The sequence below is a fragment of the Jaculus jaculus genome, chromosome 7, assembly GCF_020740685.1.
Source record: "Jaculus jaculus isolate mJacJac1 chromosome 7, mJacJac1.mat.Y.cur, whole genome shotgun sequence".
Taxonomy (NCBI): domain Eukaryota; kingdom Metazoa; phylum Chordata; class Mammalia; order Rodentia; family Dipodidae; genus Jaculus; species Jaculus jaculus.
This window is the reverse complement of record NC_059108.1, coordinates 95,476,935-95,503,999: the sequence shown is the minus strand read 5'-3', so window position 1 is coordinate 95,503,999 and position 27,065 is coordinate 95,476,935. Positions and strand designations below refer to the sequence as shown.

The following is a 27,065-nucleotide window of genomic DNA, read 5'->3' as shown; positions in this document are numbered from 1 at the left end:
TCAAATGAGGTAGAAATTGAGGACTGACACTGGAAGTTATCTTCTGACTTTAACACTCACATGATATTACGCTCATGAACACACACAAATACATATCCTACAGACACACCCCAAGTGTATATGTTAAATTTGAATATCTGAAAAGGATGGGAACAGGGAACTCAACGGAGTGATGCAAACCAAATTAAACAAGCCCAAAACTCTATAGAAGCTCTCAAGAATAGAGTCAGCTATGTGGAGGATAGAAACTCAGAACTGGAAGACAAAACAGAAGAAACAGTTTGTGAGTCCAAAAGTTTCAATAAGTTCAAAAAGTTTTGTGAACAGAACATGAGAGAATTGTGGCATATCCTTAAATAGTTCAACATTCAGATCATGGGAATATCAGAAGGGGAAGAAATTCAGACCAAAGGCATGGAAAACTTATTCAACAAAATTATCAAAGGAAACTTTCTCATTCTCTTGAAAGAAAGACCCATCAAGTTACAAGAAGCTAGCAGAACGCTGAATGGACTGGACCAAAGGAGAAGTTCTCCAAGACATATTGTCATTAATACTCTAAATATTGATACCAAAGAGAAAGTTCTAAAAGCAGCTAGGGAAAAACAACACATTACATATAAAGGTAATCCCATCAGAATTACTAGATACTTCTCAATGGAAACCCTGAAAGCCAGAAGGGCCTGGAATGGAACACTGTAAGGTCTAAGAAAACACTAAACCACATAAACCACCATGATATGGCAGAGATAAAATCAAACCTCACAGTCATTACCCTAAATATCAATGGCCTTAATTCACCCATCAGGAGACATAAGCTGGCAGGGTGGGTCAGAACGTTAGACCCCTCAATCTGTTGTCTTCAAGAAACCCACCTCACCACCACCAAAGACAGAAACCTACTCAGGTTGAAAGGGTGGAAAAGTGATAATCCCAGCAAATGGGAATAAGAAGCAAGCAGGCATAGCTATACCAATATCAGAAAAATAGACTTCAAACCAAAAGTAATCAAAAAAGACAAAGAAGACCATGTCCTACTTATCAAACGAAAGACCAATAAGAGGATATCACAATCATAAACCTTTATGCACCACACACAGTGGCACCCAATTTCAAAAAAAGAAAACCTCTTTGACAACAAAACAGAAATAACCACCAACACCATCACAGATAGAGCATCCAAACAGAAAATCAACTGGGAAGTGAGAGTTCAAGAAAACCATAGAAACAATTAGACCTCATGGACATCCATAGACCATTCTATCCCAAATCCACAGACTACACATTCTTCTCAGCAGCCCATGGAACATTCTCTAAAATAGATCATATACTGGGTCACAAAGCCTGCCTCCATATGTTTAGGAAGATCAACATAATTTACTGCATGATATCAAATCACAATGCTGGATTGCTAGAAATTAACAACAAAAGACCTACCAGAAATCCTATCGGCCCCTGAAAACTGAGCAACGCATTCTTAAACAGTAAATGGGTAGTGGACAAAATAAAAAAATCAAATCCTAAAATTTCTAGAAATGAATGACAATGAGAACACAGCGCACCAAAACTTATGGGACACAATGAAGGTGGTCCTTAATGGAAAGTTCATAGCATTAAATGCCTTCATAACAAAGACAGAAAAATCCTAAATCAACAACCTAACCATCCACCTAAAGACATTGGAAAAGCAAGAAGAATTCAACTCAAAAATCTCCAAACAGCCGGGCGTGGTGGCACACGCCTTTAATCCCAGCACTCAGGAGGCAGAGGTAGGAGGATCGCCATGAGTTCAAGGCCACCTGAGACTACATAGTGAATTCCAGGTCAGCCTGGACTAGTGTGAGACCTTACCTCAAAAAAACAAAAAAAAAAAAAAGAAAAAAAAAAAAGAAAAATCTACAAACAGATGAGAGCAGAAATGAATGAATTGGAAACTAAGAAAACAATTAAGAAAATTGATAAGGCAAAAAGCTGGTTTTTAAAAAAGTAATTTAAATATCAATAAAATAAAAAGCACTGAAAGAAGACATAGAACATGTACTAATATCACAAAGGAAAAAAAAAACTTTTCATCCATCAAGCATTATTTTTTTAATTTTTTGTTCATTTTTATTTATTTATTTGAGAGCAACAGAAAAACAGGCAGAGAGAGAAAAAAAGAACGGGAATGCCAGGGCCTGTAGCCATTGCAAACAAACTCCAGATTCATGTGCCATTTTGTGCATCTGGCTTACATGGGTCCTGGGGAATCAAGCCTCAAACTAGGGTCCTTAGGCATCACCAGCAAGTGCCTAACCACTAAGCCATCTCTCCAGCCTTACCATTATTTCTAATTTTTAATTTTAACTTATGGTTTACTATATGTTTGATCTTTCAGAGTTGATATAACTGGTTGAATTATTATAATGATTTTCAATACTTATTAAAAAGTGACTATTTCATAGAAATGTTACAAAAATGTACTGGATAATCAAGTAGCTAGTGATGTGTAATGTCCAGTCCAGGGTGTCTTTGAATGAGAAACAATGAAGAAGCTGAGAAACTGCAGTGAGCTTCTATTTGGTCCCTGTCATGGAGGTTTTATTTACTTATTTATTTATTTTTGAGATAGGGTCTTACTTTAGCTCAGGCTGACTTGGAATTTACTGTGTAGTCTCAGGGTGGCCTTGAGCTCACAGTGATCCTGCTACCTGTGCTTCCGAATTGTTGTGATTAAAGGCATGTGCCATCATACCTAGTGGGTTTGACAGCAAACACAAATGAAAATACTAGATTAGACATTTCTAAATTCCTATTAATAGAACTAAAATAGCAAATTAAAACATAATCATGCCAGTCAAAGCAATATGCAGGATGTCACTGTATTCTCTTCTAATTATTGTTTCTTATAGGAAGGGAAAGAATGATTGAGTCATATACAAGGAAAAACATTATATTAAGCTGTCTTAATTAATTTTTGTTATTGTAACCAAATAATGTAAACTGACTCTGTAATGAATAGCAATTTATTTTGATCATTGTTATGAAGGTGGGAAAGTTGGAGTTGAGGCAAGGCATACATCCAGTGAATGAATGCCTTCTTAGCATGGCACAATCTGAGGAAAAATCATGGACACAAAAGAATTACAGGCAAGCAAAAGGGTCCCAAAGACAGCTTCATAAGAAACCCAGCCTTCTCTTTCCCACATTTGTTATACTCTATAGTACCAGGTGGGTACCAACTTGTTAATCAAGGGGGGAGTAAAGCAGACTTTGAAGAATAGCACACTCCTTTAGTATTCAGACCACTTCAGATGAGTCTGCATTCTTCCTTTTGTCCCAATGCAGATCAACTGGCCCAATCTCAATGGTTGTAATCTCTCAAATAAATGCAGCTGAAGGGGCAGCAGCTCTGGACCAAATATTTCATTTCTTTCTGTGCCATATCCTTCAGTTCACACCAGTCCATTTATATGCAATGCAACCCTTCACAAGTTCGTTCTCAGGGTGTAGGCATAACAGCAATTATCTAACACAACCTTCCTTTATTCCAGTCCAGACAAAGCTCTTTCTTCCTCTCGTGAGTCAAACCATACAGACCATAGTTCTTCTGAAGTCATGTCTTTCAATTCTGACAAAAATAGTTCATTAAGCTGAACTTATACCACTGTAAGGTATCTCTTGGGACAATGGTTCAAATAATTCCATATTCCTCCCTTAAATCAGTCCAAAAAGACCAAAAGCCACACAGTCAGATTTCTAAAAATAACATCACCAACTCCAGGTGCCAATATACTACTGCACTTAGTTTCAAGTTACTACACAAACAGCCAGCTAGCGGTAGCTTGTGGGAGAAAAGAACTTCTTTGGCCTTATACACTTGAGTGAAAGTTCCATGATGTCATGAGTAGAGGGTGGATATCCCCTTCTGGCCAACATCAGGTAGACAACAGCTGTAGGAGTGTGCCAAATGCTGGCAAGGGGAAGCTGAATATAACACCCATAAGCCCACCCCCACAAATGCACTGCCTCCAGGAGGCTTTAATTTCCAAATTTCCACCAGCTGAGAACCTAAGCATTCAGAACACATAAGTTTATGGGGTACACCCGAATCAAACTACCACAAATGGTACTGCCACAAAGATAAGTATGCACAATAACAGTGCCAAATATTACAGAGTAGGGCAAGGAAAATAAACCTTAAATGCTTTATTGCAGCTTAAAAAGCAGAATCAAAGCTTGGCATAGTGACACACACCTATAACCCCAGCACTTGGGAGGCAGAGGTAGGAAGATTGCCATGAGTTCAATACTACTATGAAACTACATAGTGAATTCCATATCAACCTGGGCTAGAGTGAAACCCAGCCTGAGAAAAACAAACAAAAAAGCAGAATCAATTCATTTATGAGTTATATTTATGTAGACACAAGTAAAATATATTTCTTATAGAAAATAGAACATTAAACTCCATGTAATATTCAAAATTATATATCATTTAATCCAGTACTGTATATTCACTTGTGTTAATTTAGTTCAGAACAATGTAACTGAAAGAAAAATGTGGATGCTTCTATGACATCAGAAAAAATAATAATAAAAATATATTCAAAATGTTTGACATAAAGTTTCTATGCATATAATCCAAATTTTTAAACTATTATATCTAATTTTATCTAATTTTATTTATATTTTATATCTAATCTAAGCTTGGAAGCACAATGATGAAAGAGCAAAAAACATTTCAGAGAAAAAAAAATTCAATGTCACAGTGTACCACACAGCACATATACATATCATTAGGCTATACCAAGAGAATATAACACAAGTAGATTCATTAAATCTATTTTTAAATATCTGAACAGTATAACAACCTCATGTATAAATGATATAAATTCATATTTCAAACCACTGATCTAAAAAGCACTACATTTGAGCTGCAGAAATCACTTAGCAGTTAAGGCACTTGCCTGAAAAGCCAAAGGACCCAGGTTTGATCCCCTAATACCCACATAAGCCAGATGTACAAAGCGGCACATGCATGTGGAATCCATTTACAGTGGCTGAAGGCCCTGCAACGCCCATATTCATCCCCCCCTCCCTGTTTCTCTCTCTGTGTGACAGATAAATAAAACATTAAGTAACAAATTTAAAAATCAATACATTTAAGCTAAGGAAGATTATTCCCCAAAATACCAAATATTAAGACTGATATCACTATTCTGTTGGTTGATATCAGATAAAATGCCAAGAAAACATAAAGTTCTGATTTTTATAACAAGTGTATCTTGGAGTAGAGTGATAGTCACTATTCTTCTGTTGGTTGATATCAGATAAAATGCCAAGAAAATATAAAGTTATGATTTTTTTCCACAAAGATTATTTATTAGCTATTCTCTCTCACCGTAAAAAGAAATTAAAGAGTAAATGAAATAGAAATAAAGTAAAATGGAAATTCCACATTTCTCGCCTGAAGGCGTCTGCTGGACTCTATGTCATGGATCAATAGGGGCTTCATGTTCGCAGCCTGCTCATAGCAGAGTGCAGCACAAGAAGAAACACAGAAATGACACTCATCTCTGTGAAGGTATAGGACCTGGCACCTTGCAATAAAAAAGTACGTTTTTTAAAGCAGATTAGAATGATGATAAGGCTAGGAGCCATATCTTCTCCAAGAATTCATGAACTTCTGGGTTGCTCTTTGGAGTGAAGCTTACCAACATGAACAATTCTTACATGTCTTGGCATGGCCAATCTCTGTTCTTTTTTTCTAAATATTTTTTGTTCATTTTTTTATTTACTTATTTGAGAGTGAGAGAGAGGGAGAGAGAGACAGATAGAGAGAGAATGGGCGCGCCAGGGCTTCCAGCCACTGCAAACGAACTCCAGACACCTGCGCCCCCTTGTGCATCTGGCTAACGTGGGTCCTGGGGAATTGAGCCTCCTACCGGGGTCCTTAGGCTTTACAGGCAAGCACTTAACCGCTAAGCCATCTCTCCAACCCCAATCTCTGTTCTTTGATGGTGGACTTCATTCTTTAGTATGGACAGGCCACCTGGAGTGGGCTTGGACGACACGGGAAAGCAGCATGCTGTGACGTAACCAGAAGGTGACAGCTATGGGTGCTACAGTAAGGAGACTTAGTGGGTCCCAGTCAGCCCAGTAGGCCTTCTCTAGAGAGGTGGCACTCTTGAAGCCCACACCAAGCAACATGAACATCCTGGGAAGGGGTGGATGACCTCTTGGACGAGAATGTGGAAGGGTGGCATTCCTTTGGAGTCTTAGACTCTGATCTGCATGGCAGAGCCCTGCCTCACTCGTTCGGCTCACTAGCAGCAACTGGGGTTGTTTGCTCTTTCTCACAAAACAGAAGAAACCTGGCCATGTAAATGAAACTTATATTTGGTCTAAGGAAAGCAAGTTCTTTAGAAAGATTTTTATTCCTTTGGGCATGGATGCCATTTCCTTCCTTCTCTTCAAATGCTGTTTCTCAGTGTACAGGAAGATGTCTATGTGTCTGACCTTCATGAAGCCCGCCTGGCATCCTGAAGGAAAAAAGGCTGAGCACCAGCAGTGCTTTGCGTAGTGACCAGCAGGGAGGCCCGTGGTACGAGGCTCTCTGCGCAGTGTCCCCTCCTTCTTCAGCCCGGAGGCCCCAGGGCTTGGCAGGGGCCCAGCGCGCTTAGTCGTCCTCGGGTATAGAGGCGTTGCAGTTCCCGTGGTAGATCTTGACATGGCCCTTGCAGTGGAAGTAGGCCTGGAAGACGTTGCTGTAGCCATGGTCCCTCTACCAGGTGCACAGCTGCCGGTTCCAGGTGCAGTCCAGCACGTGGAAGAGCTCCGGGTGCTCCATGCCAATCATGGTGAAGAAGTCCTGGTCCCCAGGTGGCCGCGAAAGTGGTACTTGTCAGTGAGCTGCTGCACGCGGGCGGGCTCCAGCAGGTGGCTGTAGAGTGGGGACTGGCGCATGGCCTCCAGGTTCAACAGCATCACTCCACTGTTGAAGCCAGGAAGCCCCTCAGGTGGAGGGTCTCCAACGTGGTCTTGGGGTTCTCATTGCAAAACTGCCAGAAAGTGTGCCTGTACACCGGCTGCATCTCTCTAGCTATGCCAATGACTGCCAGGAAATTGTCAAACTCCTCAAACAACTCATGGATGTTGGTCTTAAACCTCAGGTCAAGGTCCAGCTGAATGATCCGCTGGATGTCTTTGGGCATGATCCGATGCATGGCAACCGGGAGGAAGAAGATGGAGTCGGTGCAGTAGGTCAGCACTGAGGTGCTTCTGCATGGCCTCCACGACTGGGAAGAGCTTGTCTGTGAGCACCACCACATCGTGGAAGATGACCTTGCACTTGAAGCCTGCACTTGAATTCCCGCAGCAGGGCCTTGGCCACGTCTTGGCTGGTCTCCTCGCTCACGAAGTGCAGGTTAAGGACCTCGTACACCTCGAACTTGGCGAGGTGCAGCAGCGAGCTCAGCGCGACGCGGGCCTGGGTCTGTAGCCCGGAGTTGTTCTCGGCCTTGGTGAACTTCGTCAGCAGATGGTAGTCTACCTGTCCAATGCCGCCACCCTCCAGGCTCTTGGCCTTTGCGACCAGGGCCCGTGCCAAGGAGCCCAGGCCAGCTCGGACGCAGGTGGCGAAGGCATGGCGGGGAGCCCGGCGCGGGCCTCCTTCAGCCTTTTGGTGGTGCTGGAGAAGGTCTCCTGGCCCGAACTCAGGTAAGTAGAAGGCGCAGACCGCCAGCGCCGCAGCCAGCAACAGCGCGCAGTAGTGGGAGCGCATGGCGCCTAGGCCCGCCATGGCACGAGCGCATGGGGACCCGCCTCGGTGCTGGCGGGATGCCCAGCGCACGCCCCGCAGCCAGGGAGCCTCTGCCCCCCGGAACCACGCTCCCACTGCTGCTTAGCGTCCTCCACCCTACGCCTTGGTGGGGGCGGGGCCATGCCCAAAAGTTCTGATTTTTATAACAAGTGTATCTTGGAGTAGAGTGATAGTTTCACATAGTATTAGTTGTTCAAATTAATAGCATTTTAACCATGCAAAATAACCTTCATTTAAAATTTTAATTTGATTAACTAGTTAATTTGAAATCTCTCAGAAAATTCATTAGCCTTTTCTATATTGTAGATATAAAAGATAAACATTAAATAAAGTAAAAAGAAGGAGCATTTACATCAAATTTTACTGAGGTTTCCGAGCCCTCCTAAGTCAATATTAATATAGTTCACTTTCAAATTTTATCTTTCAAAATGTTCATTTATTATGAAATAGATACGTGTTAGTTGCAATCAAATCCTGAGTTATGGCGCATGAATTCACATCTAATTTAGAGCAGTATTAAAAAAAATCATTGGCATGAAATGTACCTGTCATTGCTGTAATAGAATTAATCAGTGCAGAACTTTTTTAAAGATTTTATTTTTATTTACTTATTTATTAGAGAGAGAGATAGAAAGAGGGAGAATAGGTGTACCAGTGCCTCTAGTCACTGAAAACAAACTTTAGATTCATGTGCCACCACAAACATCTGGATTATGTGGGACCTGGAGAATCAAACCGGGGTACTTAGGCTTTGCAGGCATGCACCTTAACCACTAAGCAATTTCTCCTCCTGTTTTTTTGTAAGATTTTATTTTTATTTATTTCTTTATTTATTAGAGAGGAAGAGAGAGAGAGAGCAGAAAAGTGAGTATTATGCAGAACTTTTAAGAAAAATATTTCAGTGTTTTTAATGTTTTTTCTTTATTTTTATTTCTTTATTTGAGAGTGACAGACAGGCACAGAGAAAAAGAGGCAGATAGAGAGAGGATGGACATACCAGGGCCTCCCACTGCAATCAAACTCCAGATGCATGCACCACCTTGTGCATCTGGCTTACATGGGTCCTGGGGAATAGAGCCTCGAACTTCGGTCCTCAGGCTTCACAGGCAAGCACTTAACCATTAAGCCATTTCTCCAGACCTTCAATGTTATTTTTAAATGCAGTAGATTTAATTATTTTTTTCAATTGATGTTCTTAAAAGTTTAAATGGCTTAATAGGCTGTGAACTTAATAAAGAAAAAAGAAAAACAAAAGAATTACCTTAAGACAAAAGTACCATCATTCCCCCGAATAGTAGAAATCGGCACTCACTTATCCCTCTCTTAAACTGTTCTTCCAAGTATAATCTAAGCCACTTGCAGTGATAATTTCAACCAGAGAAACTAATTCACCTTTTACAGAGAACCTTTGGGGGAATAGCTGCTATTATATGAGTGCTGTGTATAAGTGAGCAGGATTTTATCAGCAAGTTTGTACAGCATATAAATACAAACATCTTGCTCTAACAGAGAGCCAGAGCCTCAGAGGCCCCCAACACCTCAGCACTGAAGCAGACCAAAAATGAACCCAACATGGCTCAGGGAAATCTTGCGGAAGAGGGGGCGGAAAGAATGTCAGAGTTACATGTTGGGTCATGATTTTCAGAGACATTTATCATACTAATAACTGGGGGCTAACTCCACAATGCACGACCCATTTTCAATAATAAGGAGGGTCTAATGGGAGGGGGTAGATCACAGATGAGCCTAAATAATGGTACCAAACTGCCTGTATTTACTGAAAAGAAAACTAATAAATTAAATTTAAAAAAAAAAATTATTCCATTCTGTAAAGGGCAGAAATAAGTGTTCATTATAAAGATATTTTCTCATAAGTAGCATACAAAGTAAATGATGAAAGCATCAAAACAGGCCTTTTACCAATAATCTAGTATTTTTCACTCATAATTAAGGGATGAGATAGCTGTAAGTATATATTTATGCAACTTGTTCTCAATTAAGATGTTTCCCACAATGATGGACAGTGCCACTTTAAACCATAAGCAATATATATTCTTTCTTCTTTAGGTTGCATTTGTTGGGTGTTTTTTCATAGCAACAATCAAATAACTATTACAACTTTAAAAACATATTGTAAATCAAGAAATCTAGCCAGACATGGTGGTGCATGCCTTTAATCCCAGTATTTGGGAGGCAGAGGTAAGAGGATTGCCATGAGTTTGATTCAATTTTAAGACTACATAATGAGTTCAAGGTTAGCCTTGGCTAGAGAGAGACTCTCACTCAAAAACAAACAACAACAAAATTCTAACATAAACTAAGCCAAAGATATTAAGAATTTGGAATGCCAGGCGTAGTGGTGCACGCCTTTAATCTCAGCACTCGGGAGGCAAAGGTAGGAGGATCGCCAAGAGTTCGAGGCCACCCTGAGACTCCATAGTGAATTCCAGGTCAGCCTAGGCTAGAGTGCAACCCCATCTCAAAAAAAAAAAAAAAAAAAAAAAAAAAAAGAATTTGGCATCTATTGATATTTTAATAGAATGTCACATATTCTTAGTAAAAAATTCAAAGTATTTGCTTTCTGTAATTAAATTATTATGATTCTATAAGTTCAGAAAATTTTGTAAGTACAGTAAAACCAATGCAATTCAGAAATGCTATTTTCATTGTGAGCCAGAGTTTTCAGGAAATATGGGTGTTTCTTGGTGTGATGACATGCACAGTTTCAAGTGCACTTGTTTTGTGCTAAGATCCAAGGCTGCAGTGAATGCTGTGGCACAGCAGGAGTGAGCAACTCCGGAAATCCACTATGCATTTCTTTTAACTTAGATTTTTCTTATTACTTATTTAGAAACAGATTATTATTGCCAGATTTTACCAACTCTATATTGTTTACACACTCTATTTGCTGTTTTGTCTCAGTTTATGAATTTAGGAAGTAAATGCTATATTTATATACTTGTAGTTTTCAATTTTTGAACATTTTAGTTGCCTCCATTAATTAATTAAGATAATGCAACCCATTATTTAAAAAAAGCAGAAGTATCACATGCTCTTAATAATTTCAAAATTATAAATGAAGTTTCATTTATATTTGCAATAATAATTAGTATTTACAGATGTTTTTCTGAAACACTGTCAGAACAAGCGAGTTGATAATGTTATAAACTAGAAGTACACTTTTCATAAAAACCATTATAACTTAACGTGGTCTTAACACTTTTATTAGTCTTTTGTAGGAAAACAATCTAATCAAAGCAATTTTTAAATTGATGCCTCATATAAATGTTAAACATTGTCCAGAAAGTGAAAAAAGAATAATTGCATGTGAACCACTATAAAATTGATATGTCATAAATCAAACCACCATTAGTTGAGAACCATCTGGAGTTCATTTTGAAATGTTCAAAGTACTGTCTCCAGGGAGAGAGATGTCACAGTGACAAAACAGAATATTAATCTAGAAGAATATTGTAAACAATTAACCTTTATGTGACCTTATCAGCTAATCTTCTATTCAAAAATCCCTTATCTCTCATAGTCATCCTTTGAACTAATTAGTGGTCATTGTCTATGTTTTTTAGCCTTCATTTATTACATGAAATAATGGGCTTAATCGCAATGTTTGTGTAATGCATAGAGCATACTTTGTTCATATTCAACTCCCATTACCCTTTTTTTATTGGCATTTCCCCCTCTCATGTGTCACAGACCCAATTAATCTCCCTTCTTTCAAGTCTTAGTATGTTATGGTTTGGTAATTGCATGTGTATGTGTGTGTGTGTCATGTGCCTGCATACATATATGTGTTCATAGGTGCAAGTACATATGTGTGTACATATGATTGTGTAGATGTGAAAACCCAAAGAAAACTCTAGGTCCCATGCTCAAGAATTCCATCTATTTCAGTAGCTGGGAGCTCAATAATTAGGCTAGACTGGTTGGACAATGAGTTTCAGGCCTTCTCTTATGTCAGTATCCTCAACACCAAGATTATATATTTTTACCACTCTGCCTGGCATTAATGTGGTTACTCAGACCTGCATGTTTGTGAGGCAAATATTTTGCTAACTGAGCTATCTCCCCATCCCCAATATTTTGTATTTAATCTAAAATCTGAGTATGAGGAAGAAATATCCTAGTTGTCTTTCAAAGTCCAGCTCATTTTACTTAGTAATTTTATATTAAAATTTAAGTAATATGAATAGTCATCATTGAAGAACAAATAAATAAAAAAATAAATTTTCCCTTCAGTTTCACTAAGAAATGGACAAGCTTCTTATTCTAAGAACAATGAGTCCTTTACCTTTTCTTCATTGGAGTGCTCTCATTCCTAAACTACAAATTGTACCTTATTTCTTCACCTCTTGAAATAGATATCAATCACATAGCCTGATGCCAGTTTTGCAACGAAGAAAACTCCTCTGTTAAGGATGTGGGAATTAACTATGTAAAATGTAAATTTTGAAGATGTGCCTCCTATCTTACAGTCTTTGTGGGAGAAAAGATGGATATCTTCATGTGATACAAATTATGAACCACATCAACCTAATAAAAGGAAAATGTAAATTAAGGACTTATTTAGCATTGGAAACATCTGCTAGTACTTTTTCACTGCCTAATTCAAGTGATTTAAATCAGATTTATTCCCCAAAATTATAGTATGTAATTTTTTATTATATCAGTCAAATAACATATAAACATTAAAAAGTCATAATGTATTTAGCCTTTATATGGTATTAAATATGTATTATGAAATTTATACTTAATTATAGTACTTATATAGTAAAATATATAATGTTTTACACATATTTACATACATCTGGAAATATGCATATAATATATTTGGCATATATAATATATTTACATTAAATGCAATGCTATATATCCATGTTAAATGAACATACAAATATATACACAGATGTCCACCATATACACTGCTTGACATTTTTTCTCTGGAGTCCATCTTAGATAATTTTCTCTCATCAAACTATTTTCTTGTAGTTCCGCTTGTTCTGGATCTTATTATGTAGCCTCAACTTCCCAAATGCTAGGATTAAAGATATGAGCCCCATGCCTGGCTTGAGTTATTTTTAAACCAGTAATAAGAAATTTTAGTCAGATCGTCACTTATGAAGCCACAGCAATGTGAAATCCTCAGCCTGATGATGAGCAAATGCTAGGTTTTGCTCCTTGCGCATGTCTGTGGAAAGTAGGGCTATGAGTTTGTATTTTTTTGGTAGATGTATAAAAATGGGATTCTCTTTGCTCTGCATTATGTTGTTGGATTTTAGGGCTTGCTTCAGCAGTAACAAGCTCAAGGTAGTATTCTGAATGATAAAATATTCAATAAAAGCAAGAAAAGAGGCACAGGAGACTTCACCAGCTCTTTTGGCCTTAGAAATACATCACTGGCCTGAAAGCTATTAGCTTAATACTCTATTCTCGTAAAAAGTGTAATCCATCCTCTAAAGGCAAAAGGATTTCATTGAATCTGTGCAACTCCTCTCCATTCTTTCAGTAAGATAAACCTGATTTGACATAAAATGCTGTCTTCACTTGCACAGGACAGAAATGTGAAGGACACAGTATTACATTAATGTCACTCTCCCAATCAACCAACAATCAACAAATCCTTGGTGCTGAAAGGAAAGTACTAACTTGCTCAATTACCTTCCGATTCTGTGCACTGATGTGAAGAAATATGAGATGAGCACACCACTGACCTTATGAGGCCGCTCTCCCATGAATTGTTAATGATTATCTTCTTGGAGAGATAGTAACCTTGGGTCAGCCATTTCATTTTGTTAAATGAGAGCTAAAGTCCACGGACTAGCCAAACTATCACCACAAATGTCTCACCAGGATGAAGAGTCACATTGTCAAAGCCACACTTGAAAGCTGAAGTTAACTTTGCTTCACAGACTCTATACTTCCACTGACTAAGGAAAAATAACTAAACACTTACACCATTCTTTGAATGATATTTTATCATATTAGATAAAGTAATTATGAAAAAACAATAAAGAAATTATCCCAGGGAAACTTTTTGAAAATGTACTCATTTTTGAACGATTCATAAATTTTAACACTTTAAGAACTTTAAAATGAATTAAAATTTTAAAAATGTCTATTGAAACAATAAGCATAAACAAATTAATCTTGAGTCATTAACCTTGCTTAATTAGTCCTTATTTTAAGACATAGAGAAACTTTGTTTAAACTTCTATTTTCAAAGCATGATAACATACATGTAGCAGTAATATACTGTCTACTAAATGCAAGTAGTAGGTAATAGTAATTTAATCTAAACAGCCATATTGTTGCTATTATTGCTATTAAACACATGTATGAGAAGAGATGTAATAAATATTTATATAATTTATCCCACCTTCTTCTGTTAATGAGTAGCACAGCTGGGATGTAAGGGCACATTGTCAAACAGATGAAAGCAGTACTGATGCCTCATGGGATATGTCTTCTAAGTACACATTACTTGTATGCAGTATTTATAGAATAACCATATAATATATTGACTAAATAGAGATGCCTATGGGATTGAAAGTATGAAATATAGACTAGTAATCTGGAGTAAAAGGATTAGAGTGAGATAGGGCCCTGTTAGTTTCTACCAAAAGCTATAGAATAATGAAAAAGAATTCAATTTCTATCAGTGGTATCTATGAACTTTGACAAGTTACCTGATCATTCCTCATTAAAGTATAGTGGAATACATCATGCACAGAACTAACCACAAACTTTTCTTTTTTGCATCACTAGATGTGTTGTTGTTTTAGTAGGGCCTAATTAGAAGGTGTGGCCAGTAATTGAAGACACAATGTATATAGAGATACACATTTCAGTACTAATGTAAACTTGAAGACTGATAAGCTAGACCATGAGCCTCACTTTGCTAAACTCTAGCTATAATCTTTGTTGTTTGTAATATTGGATTATAAATTGGACTGGGTCTATTTTAAGGTGTGGTCTTGGGTTTCAGATTTCAGTCTAAAGGTATGCAAATTGCCTAGCTGGAGTTCCTGAAGTGTGCTGTATGGTGTGGCTTTTGGCTTGTGCTTCTCTCTCTCTCTGCTTGAAACTATGAAAACAATTAAGAAAATTGATGAAATGAATAGTTTGTTCTTTGCAAAATCAGAATTGAAAAAGGAGCAGTCACAACAGACATCAATTAAATTGGAAGAGTCATCAGGACATACTTCTAAAACCTGTATGCCACAAAATTGGATAATCTGAAAGAAATGGATAAAATAAATATTTGAAAATTATCTGGACTTCTATAAAAACATTTCATCTAAATAAATATAGAGTAATAATCTACCCTTTATGTTCAATCAGGGCAAGCACTTGAACTCTGATTATTTCTATAGGAATATACTTTGGATTCACTGCTTATTGAATGCAAATACACTCATTTTTATAATTTAAAAATATTTTATTATTTATTTAATTAATTGAGACAGAGAGAGATTGAGAATGGGTGTGTCAGGGCCTCCAGCTGCTGATAGCAGACTCCAGATGCATGTGCCACCTTGTGCATCTGGCTTATGTTGGTCCTGGGGAATCAAACCTGGGTATTTTGCCTTTGCAGGCAAGTGTCTTAACTATTAAGCCTTATGACATGTCATTTAATTTTCAAACAAAATGATACTGGTAATTTTAAATGAATTGCAAATTTTACCTAAAATTATAATCACCTTATATTTGAGAACATGCAAAAGACAGGATAGAAAAAAATTAATTGAATCTATCTGGAGACATTTACAAAAATACTTTAAAAATCTAAATGAAATTACTTATTCTCCCAATGTTTGAAAATTTTTCAGTTTTAACTTCCAGTTAAGATGGTGGCATAGGAACCATGCCAAAGCAGCCTAGGGGAGAAAAAGCCAAACAACAACAACAACACCAAAAACCACCAGCAAAATACACACTTTTACTAAAAAGTGAGGTGTATAAGAAATTAAAATGGCAACAGAGAATTAGGAGAGATCCAGAGCCTCCAGAGCTGACACAGGCAGGCCGAAGCAGCTCCAGCAGTGAAGCCTCTAGCAGTGGCGGCACCAGGTCTCTGGAGCAACAGCTGCCAGGCTTGGCTTGAGCCACAAGAATAGCCAGTGCCCAGCTCTAGCAAACAGAGCAGTGATCCATTGACCCAGCCAGCCTACTTGAACCCACAGTGCACCAAAGAGGGACCCAAGCAGGAGTGCAGCATAACTGAGACCAAAATCATAACAAAAGTTAAGTGAGATTAAACCAGGTCAGTATATACTTAATAAACCTGGCATATAGGCCTGAACCAGAAGTGCTAATTGCACCTTCCATATCAGGATAAATTATATGTTAAATCTGATGGATGGTCAGATTTGCCATTCTTAAATAAGCTATATTTTAGGCTTGTTATTTGTTGCTTCGTGATTAGTAGTGGCTTTGTTTCCTCTTCTGTTGTACATTAGGGGAGGGTCTCACCTGGTCACAAGCTGACTTGGAACCCTCTACAGACCAGAAGTCTTAACCTCCTTGTTGATAGAGGATCTGGTTGTCATAATACCTACTTTTATATGAATACTCTGTGCTGTTTTGCATTGAATGTATACATTGTTTAGTTAAATTTTAGAATCTATCTGTATTTTGTTCCACTCAGCCTACTTGAATAATCACATGGCAGGCAAACCCAACACCTAAGTTCACTATTGTAGATACTCTGAGAGTCTTAAGAACCACAGCTAGCACCTTAAGCTCCTACCCTGCAGATATGTAACATCAGAATGATTGATACATCCAATAATACTCAGCTAACTAGAAAATCCAAGTATTAAATTAATCCAAGATGCAAAAATATATATAACACAAGAAACACCAAAAATCAAGACAACATAAATCCAGCAAAAAGTATTTATGCATCAGAAATGACCTCCAGTGAGAACAAGTTAGAGGAAATGCCTGGGAAAGGTTTCAAAAGAATGATTGTAAAAATGTTCAAAGAAGTCAAAGAGCAAATCAAAGGAATAAAAGAGGAAATCAAAGGAATGAAAGAGGAAATCAAAGAAGACATACAACAACAATTTAATTTAATGAAATAAAGAGGCCAATACAAGATATAAATAAGGAAACAGAAATAATAAAGAAAATCCAGTCAGAATTACTAGCAATGAAGAACACAGTTAATGAAATATAAAACTCTGTAGAAAATCTCACCAGTAGGATGGATGAAGGAGAGGGCAGAATATCTAAGCTAGGAGACCAGGTGGCAGATCTAATACAGTCCAACAAAGAGAAAGACAAACTAATAGAAAAGTATGAATGAAAATTTCAAGATATTTGGGACACTATGAAAAGACAAAACATAAGAATTCAAGGCATAGTAGAAGGAGAAGAATTTGACTCCAAAGACTTAGTAGGCATTTTCAACAAAATCATAGAAGAAAACTTCCCCCAAATTGGCAAAGAGGTGCCAATGCAGATACAGGAATCCTTTAGAGCAACAATCAGACAAAACCAGGAAAGAAACTCTCCTCGCCACATTGAAATCAAACTACCAAACACACAAACCAAAGAAAAATTATTCAAGTCAGTTAGAGAGAAAAATCAAGTTATCTAAAAAGTTAAGCCCATCAGGATTACAGCAGATTACTCAAGTCAAACTTTAAAAGCCAGAAGGGCTTGAAATAATGTATTGCAAGTTCTGAAAGATAACAACTGTCAACCAAGGTCACTTTATCCTGAAAAGCTACCCATTCAAATAGACAGAGAAATAAGGACATTCCAGGACAAAAACAAGCTAATGGAGTATTTGAAGACAAAACCATCTTGACAGAAAATACTTGAAAGAATTCTCCATGTGGAAGAGAAAGAAAGGCACCCATATAAGGAACCTGGAAAAAACAAACAATACTCAAATACTACTTAACATGAGAAAAAAAGGTAGAACCAGAAGAAGTACAAAAAAGTGGTAAACATAAATACACACCTTTCAATAATATCTCTTAATACCAACAGCCTCAATGCCCCAACCAAAAGACATAGATTTGCAGACTGGGTTAAAAAGCAGGATCCTACAATTTGTTGTCTCCAAGAAACTCACCTTTCTACAAAGGATAGACATTATCTTAGGGTGAAAGGTTGGAAGACGGTGTTTCACGCAAAAGGACCTAGCAAAAAAGCAGGGTTGCTATCCTAATATCTAACAAGGTAGACTTCAGTCCAACATTAGTCAAGAAAGATAAGGAAGGTCACTTTATATTGATTAAGGGCACACTTCAACAGGAGGACATTGCAATCCTAAACATATAAGCACCTAACATGGGGGTGCCCAAATTCATCAAACAAAAACTATTAGAACTAAAGTCACAGATAACACCAAACACAGTGGTAGTGGGTGACTTCAACACCCCACTCTCATCAGTTGACACATCATCCTGGGAAAAAATAAACAGAGAGGCATCTGGACTAAATGAGGTCATACAAGGAATGGACTTAACAGATATATGCAGGACATTTCATCTAAATGCTGCAGAATATACATTCTTTTCAGCAGCACATGAAGCATTTTCTAAAATTGGCCATATATTAGGACACAAAGAAAAACTTACCAACTACAGGAAAACTGAAATAATTCCTGGCATTCTATCTGACTACAATGGAATCAAACTACAAATCAAAAGAAAGAAAAGCTATAGAGCATACACAAAGTCATGAAAACTAAATAATACACTACTAAATGATGAATGGGTCAATGAAGAAATCCAGAAGGAAATCAAAATATTCATAGAGGCAAATGATAATGAGAACACAGCAAATCTCTGGAACACAATGAAGGCAGCTGTAAGAGGTAAATTTATAGCTTTAAATGTCTATATTAAGAAATTAGAAAGGTCACAAGTAAACAGCATGGTATTGGCACAAATGCAGACATGTAGATCAGTGGAACAGTATAGAGGTCCCACATGCAAGTCCTGGTAGCTATAGCCACCTGATATTCGACAAAAATGTCAAAAGTACTCATTGGAGAAAAGGCAGCCTCTTCAGCAAGTGGTGCTGGGAAAACTGATGAAAATAGATTCTTCTCTCTGTCCATGCACAAGAATTAATTCTAAATGTATTACAGACCTTAACATCAGACCTGAAACTCTACAAATGCTACAGGAAAAATTAGGGGAATCCCTTCAACATATTGTTCTTGGCAAAGACTTTCTGAATATAACCACAATTGCTCAGGCAATAAAACCACAGATTAACTGCTGGTACCTCATGAAATTACAAAGATTTTATACAGCAAAGGACACTGTGAATAAAGCAACCTACAAAATGGGAAAAAAAATCTTTGCCACATATACATCTGATAGAGGTTTAATATCTAGGATATACAAAGAGCTCAGGAAATTAAATAATAAGAAATCAAACAAGCCAACTAAAAATGGGCTAAATAGTTCTCAAAAGAAGAAATATGGATTTCATATAAGCATCTAAATAAATGTTTTACATCCCTAGTCATCAGGGAAATGCGTTGAGATTCCATCTCACTCCTATCTGATTGGCTACCATCATGAAAACAAATGAGCATAAATGCTGGTGAGGATGTGGAAAAAGAGGAACCCTTTCACACCGTTGGTGGGAATGCAATCTGGTCCAGGAATTGTGGAAATCAGTGTGGAGGTTCCCAAGACAGCTAAAATTTGATCTACAATATGACCCAGCTATAGCACTCCTAGGCATATATCCTAAGGACTCATCTCATTACCTTAGATATACTTGCTCAACCATACTTATTGCTGCTCAATTCACAATAGCTCACAAGTGGAAACAGCCTACATGTCCTTCAGGTGATGAGTGGATAATGAAGTTATGGCACATTTACACAATGGAGTTCTATTCAGCCGTGAAGAAAAATGAAGTTATGAAGTTTGCAGAAAAATGGATGCATCTGGAAAGGATTATACTAAGTGAGGTAACCCAGGCCCAGAAAGCCAAGTGCCACATGTTCTCCCTCATATGTGGATCCTAGCTACAGATGATTGGGCTTCTGTGTGAGAAGGAAAACACTCAGTAGCAGAAGCCAGTAAGCTAGTGAAGAGATATAAAGGAAAGAGAAAGGAATGGATGGGGGTACTTAATAGGATGGTGTTGTATATATGTAAGTAGAAGAATAGGTTAATGGGGGGGGGTGAAAAGACCAAAAATGAGGTCTGGAGAAGAGATTCAGTAAAGGAAAGGTGAAGGGACAGCTAATCAAAATTTAAGAGGATACAAATAAATCATATGGAATTCTATGCTTTTGGACAATGGAACACTCAGGAGCCATAGATTTTTGCTGGAAAATTTTCAGTGCCAGGGATGGGACACCTTCCAGTAAATTGTTGGCTAGGGAGGTCCCTGATGCTCCCAAAACATTACAGGCCATTGCTGAGGCCCTTGGTTTCCCACCAGGAATAGATGTTAAGACACTATTGCTGAAGACTCCACATACTTGGGCTGCAAGGCCACTGAGATGGCCTGCTAGAACTGAGCTGATAACCTCCTCCATGTAGTCCAGCTGACACAGAGCAGGAAGAAGCCATTCTGCATGCAGTTCAATGGGAGAAAGAGAAATCACCAGTGAAGATACTCAACAGTGGAAACTGCGAGCCTTATATTTGGCCAGCTAGGAAAAATGAGCCAATGGTTACAAGAGTGGCATGTCTATCATGGTGAAAACCAACTGCCCTCTAATTGGACTGGAGGACTGCTCCATTGGAGGGAATACATCCCTGATACTGAAAACTTAAAACAGGGGTAGTCATAAGCCCTAGGGATGTAACTTCTGCTCTTTTCTGGCTAAATGTATATAGTATGCTTACCAAACTGCCCAGTAAGGACTTCTGTTAATATTCATACCCTTATATTAATGGTACTGTCACTTTTAGCAGTGAATCTTCTCTTTTCAGATGGCCGTGATCTTGAGATGACTCAAAAGGTATCATGGTGCTGGAAAGAAGGGACTGCAGAGCTCAATATTGCAATATCTCTATCACGCCTTCCAAGGCTCAGGGTCTAATGTGGAAGAGGTGGCAGAAAGAATGTAAGAGCCAAAGGAAGGGCCCATACAACCTGCTCCATCCAGACACAAAATGGCCTGGATATCAATGGTCTCACAGTGCCTGAAACTACCTCCACAAGACCATCATAAGAAGAGGAAAAGGTCTTGACATCAAAATTAAAAGAGAGACTGATTGAGATGGGGAGGGGATATGATGGAGAATAGAGTTTCAAAGGGGAAAGTGGGAGGAAGGAGGTTATTATTATTATAATGAGGTATTTTTTATAATCATGGAAGTTGTTAATAAAAATTTTGAAAAAGAATTCCAGTTTTGGGAGGGTAGAGAAAATGTTCATTTGCCTTTTTTTGCATTTAATTCATATATATTGATCATGACTGTTGGTCTACTGATTTAATTTGCACACTTGAAACTATGCAACACCACTGAGGATAACTCCCAATGTAATGGGGGTGGGAACAAGGGAAAAGAGGTGACACATTATGTGTTTATACAAAACATGTTGTTAATAATAATAATATTAATAATAAAAACATTTAAAAGTATGCAATAACTTAGTACTTTCCTTTATTAAACAGTATACCTATATCAAAGGACTTATTTAAATACTACTTATTCCTAATTTTTTGTTTGTTGGTTATGGACATACTCAGTATGTAAACGGTGCATGTTGGTACCATCCTTACCCTCATCCCTGTCCTCACCCTCTGAAGGGACCTTCCTCATTGGGGATGCCAGTTATCCCATGGGGATTGTGGGTTGTGCCTTGTGGGGGTAGCCATCAGTTATGGGTAAGAGGCAATGTCTCTGTGAATTATTTCCCAACTTGTGGCTCTAACAATCTTTCTTCCTCCTCTTCTGTGAATTTCCGTGATCCATGTTGGGTTTGTTTTTAGGTCTATTTCAGTGATGGGCTCTTAGGAACCTTTGTGTCTTTGCATCTGATGATTTGGTAGGAGTTCAGTATCTTCTGTATCTATCTCCTTTGCCCTTGTGCTGATACTATATTCACCAAGAGAACAGCACTGTTGTTCATTTTCCCAGTTACTATATGGTTTCAACTAGTACCCTGGTGAGGTGCAATGGTATGATTCTCTCCTCAGGTTCTGCATCCATCTGAAAAAGGGAAACAGATTCTCCAATGGAGAGTGAAGTCAGCACCAGATAAATAGGATAACCATTATTGTTTGAGGGGGAATTCAATAGGTCTAGGCCCTCTTGTAGCTAAGATTGGTGGGAACTTGATATTGGAGAGTGTACTCATTATTTGGACATGAGACTGACTTGTCTCCGTGTTCCAGCTATGGGTTCCATTTCATGGAGCAGATCTGTTAGCCAATCAAAGAGCATTTGGTTACCCACCATGGCTGTGTGCCACAATTTACGTTCATAAGAAAAAAGGTCAAAAAACCGCATGCTTTTCAACAAGATAATGAATGATGTACAATATACCTTAATTCATCTTAATTCAATTATTTAATTAAATTTCAAAAAGAGTTGTGCTATAAGTTGTGCCATGAATGCAATAACTATTCAAGAATAAAAGGGAACGAGTCAGCCTTGGGTCTCATTTTGGGTTTGAGACAATATTTAGAGTCTAGAATATCCACACATACATGAGTAGATTTCTTCCCTATAATACATACCCATTTTTTCCTTCAAGAAAGCACAATTTAAAAATTCTAGGAACTCTGTGAAAATATGGAGAAACTTCTACCTGCTAATACAATAAATTTAAAGGCATTTTCTGTGATCACCAGTTGCTATAATGAATGATAAGGGAAGTCTGTAGAATTGAAATTGAGACGCCAAATCAGCTGGATGAGTGGGACAGCAAATGGAGTAGAAATTATTGGGAACCCCATTTTCTGTACCCAAGCACACCCCATTGACTCTCAGAGAAGAGGGCCTTATAAACTTTCTGGAAGATAAATGTAACAAACACAAAATTGTGCTTTAGTTTCCTGTGAACTCATAGGGTATACTATATAAATGTTCAAAAAGGAATTTAAGAGTCCTCTCAGTGGAGGCTGCAGGTAATTACAACTTTATTCAGGGCACCCAGTGCAATTTACAACAGTTCTAAGTCAGCAATAAACCCTGCAAAGCCAAGGGAAGATTTATAACATAGAGAAATTGTAAGATAATAAATGTTTGTTGTGATCAAATACCTGAGGGTGATTGAATATTGATAACTAGGTGTCAGTAGCTTCTGAAATAAATACCTGAAGTGTAGGTGAAGGACAGGAGGATTGAAATAATAGTGTATGAAAAATAGTGAATTCACTCAAATAGACAGTAGAGCAATGGGTTTGAAGATGTTATCTAAATATAATTAGGAAAGAATTCAAAGATGTCTTTTTTGCTTGTGTATGCATGTGTACTATGTGAATATGTGTTACCTCTCATGTGTGTTTGCATATGTGGTGATGAGAAGGCAATCTATGGTCTACTTGTTTTGAGATGTCATATACCTTCCTTAACACAGGATCTTTCACTTCCCTGGAGCTCACCAATTACGCTAATGTAGCTTACAAGCAGATACCAGGGAGCCTCCTTCTTCCATCTATCCAAAATTGGTTTCTCTACACACACATTGCCAATGCCCAGCATTTTATGTGGATACTGGGGATCCAATTCAGTGCCTCATGCTAAATGACCTATTTACACATCCTTCAAAACAAGAAATTTACTAATGTGTATTCTCTGTCCACATGAGCAGTTTATTGTAAGTATTCACTTGTGATTACAGAGAATATGAATTTGCATTACTTGTGGGCCTGCTCAGTGGAGAAGTCAAGAAACCCAATGTTGTATTTCAGCATAAGAAGGCAAGCATTTTTGGAGCATGGGGTTCATTGCAAATGGTTTGCATCCTGTTTCATCTTGAAAGGTCAAAGAACCAGCAGTTCTGGTTATTTGGAGAGATAAAATGGATGTTCCATCTACGCTGGTCCTTTTATTTACAACAAGGTTTCAGTTGAATAATGCCACTCCAAATTGGGTTTGGTGAGCTATATGTAGTGTATTCAGATGTTTGTCTCTTCAAAAACACTCTCATACCCACACTGAGTAGCAATGTTTTGACAGCTCTTGGGGCATTTGTGTATCCAGTCAAATTAGTATATTAAATGAACCACTGTAGAAACTAAAGGAAATGCCATCTGAAGCTGGAAAACAGGGGAAGCCTTTGTTTTGCAGAAACAAAGAGATGTAAAGTCAAAACAAGTAAAAATATCTGCAGTTATGCACATATTCCTGATATATCTGAATAATTTTATTTTTTAGCTAAGGAGATTTCTATACAAAGAATTATATTTCTATTTTGTTTGTTACTCCCTGGTATTTAATGTGAAGTGACCTTGAATTTATACATTAGAATCAAAGATTTTTAACTATGGGGCATGAAAGAATTGTTCCAACATCTACTCTATTATTATGACAATGACACACACACATACACATCTTCTTTCAGAGCCAATACACCAATTCAATTGTCAGTGAATTTGGAATGATTATTTTTATGAGGCTTAAATACCAAACTTTATTTATTTTCTGAAACAATGAAAAGAAGAAATTCAGGTAACATCACATATCATCATACAATGAACTTAAAATGATTTAAATTAAAAAATATATATGGCTGGAGAGATGGATTAGCAGTAAAGTGCTTGCCTGTGAAGCCTATGACCCTGGTTCAAGGCTTGATTCCCCAGGACCCACGTCAGCCAAATGCACAAGATGGCACATGCATCTGGAGTTCGTTTGCAGTGGCTAGAGGTCTTAATGCGCCCATTTTCTCTCTCTCTTTCTATATATATATATCTGCCTCTTTCTCTGTCTGTCACTATCAAATAAATAAATAAATAAAAATAAACAAAAAATATTTAACATTAAAAAGTGATAAAGAGTCCAGACTAACTATATCTCAACTATAAAAATAAACTTAAATGTAAATAAAAACATGATAAAATGGAATGAATTGGGTTTGGTAAGATGGCTTAGTAGTTAAGGTGCTTGCCTGTGAAATATAGCAACCCAGGTTCAATTCCTCAGTACCCACATAAGTGGGTACCACATGACACATGTGTATGGAGTTGGTTTGCAGTGGCTGGAGGACCTGGCCCACACATTCTTTCTCTACTTGTCTCTTCCTCTCTCTCTCTCTCTCTTTTCTCTATATCTCTCAAATAAATAACTAACTAATTAAAAAAAGAAATGTATTAATTTGGTCTCAACTACAAAAATAAAATAAAATTTTAAAAGTTTAAGATTTTAAAAATAATTCATTGATATTATTATATTTGAAGACACAAAAATAAAAGTAATTAATGAACCAATTTAAGGAGCGTCTATCAAATCAACTTGTTAAATGGCCCTGTAGTTTGAGCTGCATTGTTATCATTTCTTCTTTAGATCAATTTTCAATGTGATCCCAAGCAAGTCATGTAACCTCCCAATGCGTCCTGGGTAAAGATGACTGCTTTGCAGGGTTGTTATTTAATCAACTTGATAGTTTTTGTCATTTCTTTCAAAGGAACATGGCAAATAGTAGGGACTGGGTAAAGGTTAATTAACTCTGAATTTGTATAATTTCCAGGTTATTGAATTGTGTATCATTTACATGTGAGGGAGGATGAGCATCAATTTGTAGAGCTTTCCCACTCATCTACTGATCTGAATTACATTTACTGGAAGAAAATGAAAATACACCCAGTGGCTCGAGTTAAAAGCATGAGATCTAGGCAATGCTTTTTCCCACTGCATTTAGATCTCTTTACTTAGCCTTAACTTTATATTTATTAAATTTTAATTTATTTAAACCTTATTAGTTTTTTTTCTTACATACTATGTTTACTTGTTTCTAACTTTTTGCATCTTCTATAAAATAAATTCATACACACATGGGTGGAATCTTTTTGATTTTGTTTACTGGTGAAGACTAGATTATCAGGAAGCAGACCTTCTACATGATAGGCAAGTGCTCGATAAGTAATTGTCAAATGAATAAACAAATACTTCTTGTGGTGGTTTGATTCAGGTGTCCCCCATAAACTTAGGTGTTCTGAATGCTAAGTTCCCGCTGATGGATATTTGGGAATTAATGCCTCCAGGAGGGAGTGTATTGTTGGGGGCGGGCTTATGGGTATTAAAGCCAGTTTCCCCTTGTCAGTGTTTGGCACACCCTCCTGTTGCTGTGGTCCACTTTATGTTGGCCAGGGGGTGATGTCCACCCTCTGCTCATGCCATCATTTTCCCCTGCCATCGTGGAGTTTCCCCTCGAGCCTGTAGCCAAAATAAATCTCTTTTTCCAAGAAGCTGCTCTTAGTTGGGTGATTTCTACCAGCAATGCGAACCTGACTGCAACAGTAAAGTGGTACCAGGAGTGGGGTTGTTACTAGATGCTTGACTGTGTGGCCTTGGCCTTTTGGAGCTGATTTTCAAGAGGAATGTTGGAGAATTTGAAACCTTGGCCTAAGAGATGCCTTGCAGTGCTGTAAGTACAGCTTGGTGTACTATTCTGGTCTGAGCTGCAAGACCTGAATGTGGTAAACACTATGGACTGTGAGGTTTGGCTTAGAGGATGAGAAAAAGCTTTGCTTGAACTGGGCTAGCAGTTTGTGTGAGAAGCTTGCTCTTATGCCCATGTCCTGAGAAGTTGTGCAGGGTTGCCTTGCGTAGAAATGAACTGGTGTGAGCAGAGGGATATGGCACAGAAAGAAAAATCTTTGGGTGAACTCTTGCCCATTCAGCTGCAACTGAGAGATTACAACTTTTGAGACTGAGCTAGCTGACCTGTGCTGGGGCAACAGAAAGAATGTCGACTCTTTAGAAGGGGCCTGAGTACTCAAGGAGTGTTCTGTTCTTCAAAGTCTGCTTTATTCCCCCTGGATTAACAAATTGGCACCCTACCTGGTATCTTGGAGTATAAGAAATGCTGGAAAGAGGGTCATTGAGTTTGCAACACGGTCTTGTGTTTTGGAAATGGCCATGGGCAGTGTGAAATGGGTTTGCTGGTTGCCTGCATAGAGACCCCATGGGGCCATGAGGATGAACCGTGGCTTGCAGTGGAGACCTAGCGGAGATGCTGGGACCATGAGATGGCTGCCAAGGAGCTGCTGGCCCTGATGAAGTTTTCCAGGACTGTGAGTAGCCTAGCTGGAGGGGTGGAATTGGAATGCCAGAGACTTTTTGCTGGTTAGAATTAT

General features: G+C 37.9%; 1 pseudogene; it reads right to left on the bottom strand.

The window, feature by feature from the left end:
- Positions 1–6,661: 6,661 nt before the first annotated feature.
- Positions 6,662–27,065, bottom strand: part of LOC101596656 — a 117,852-nt pseudogene continuing 97,448 nt past the window's right edge.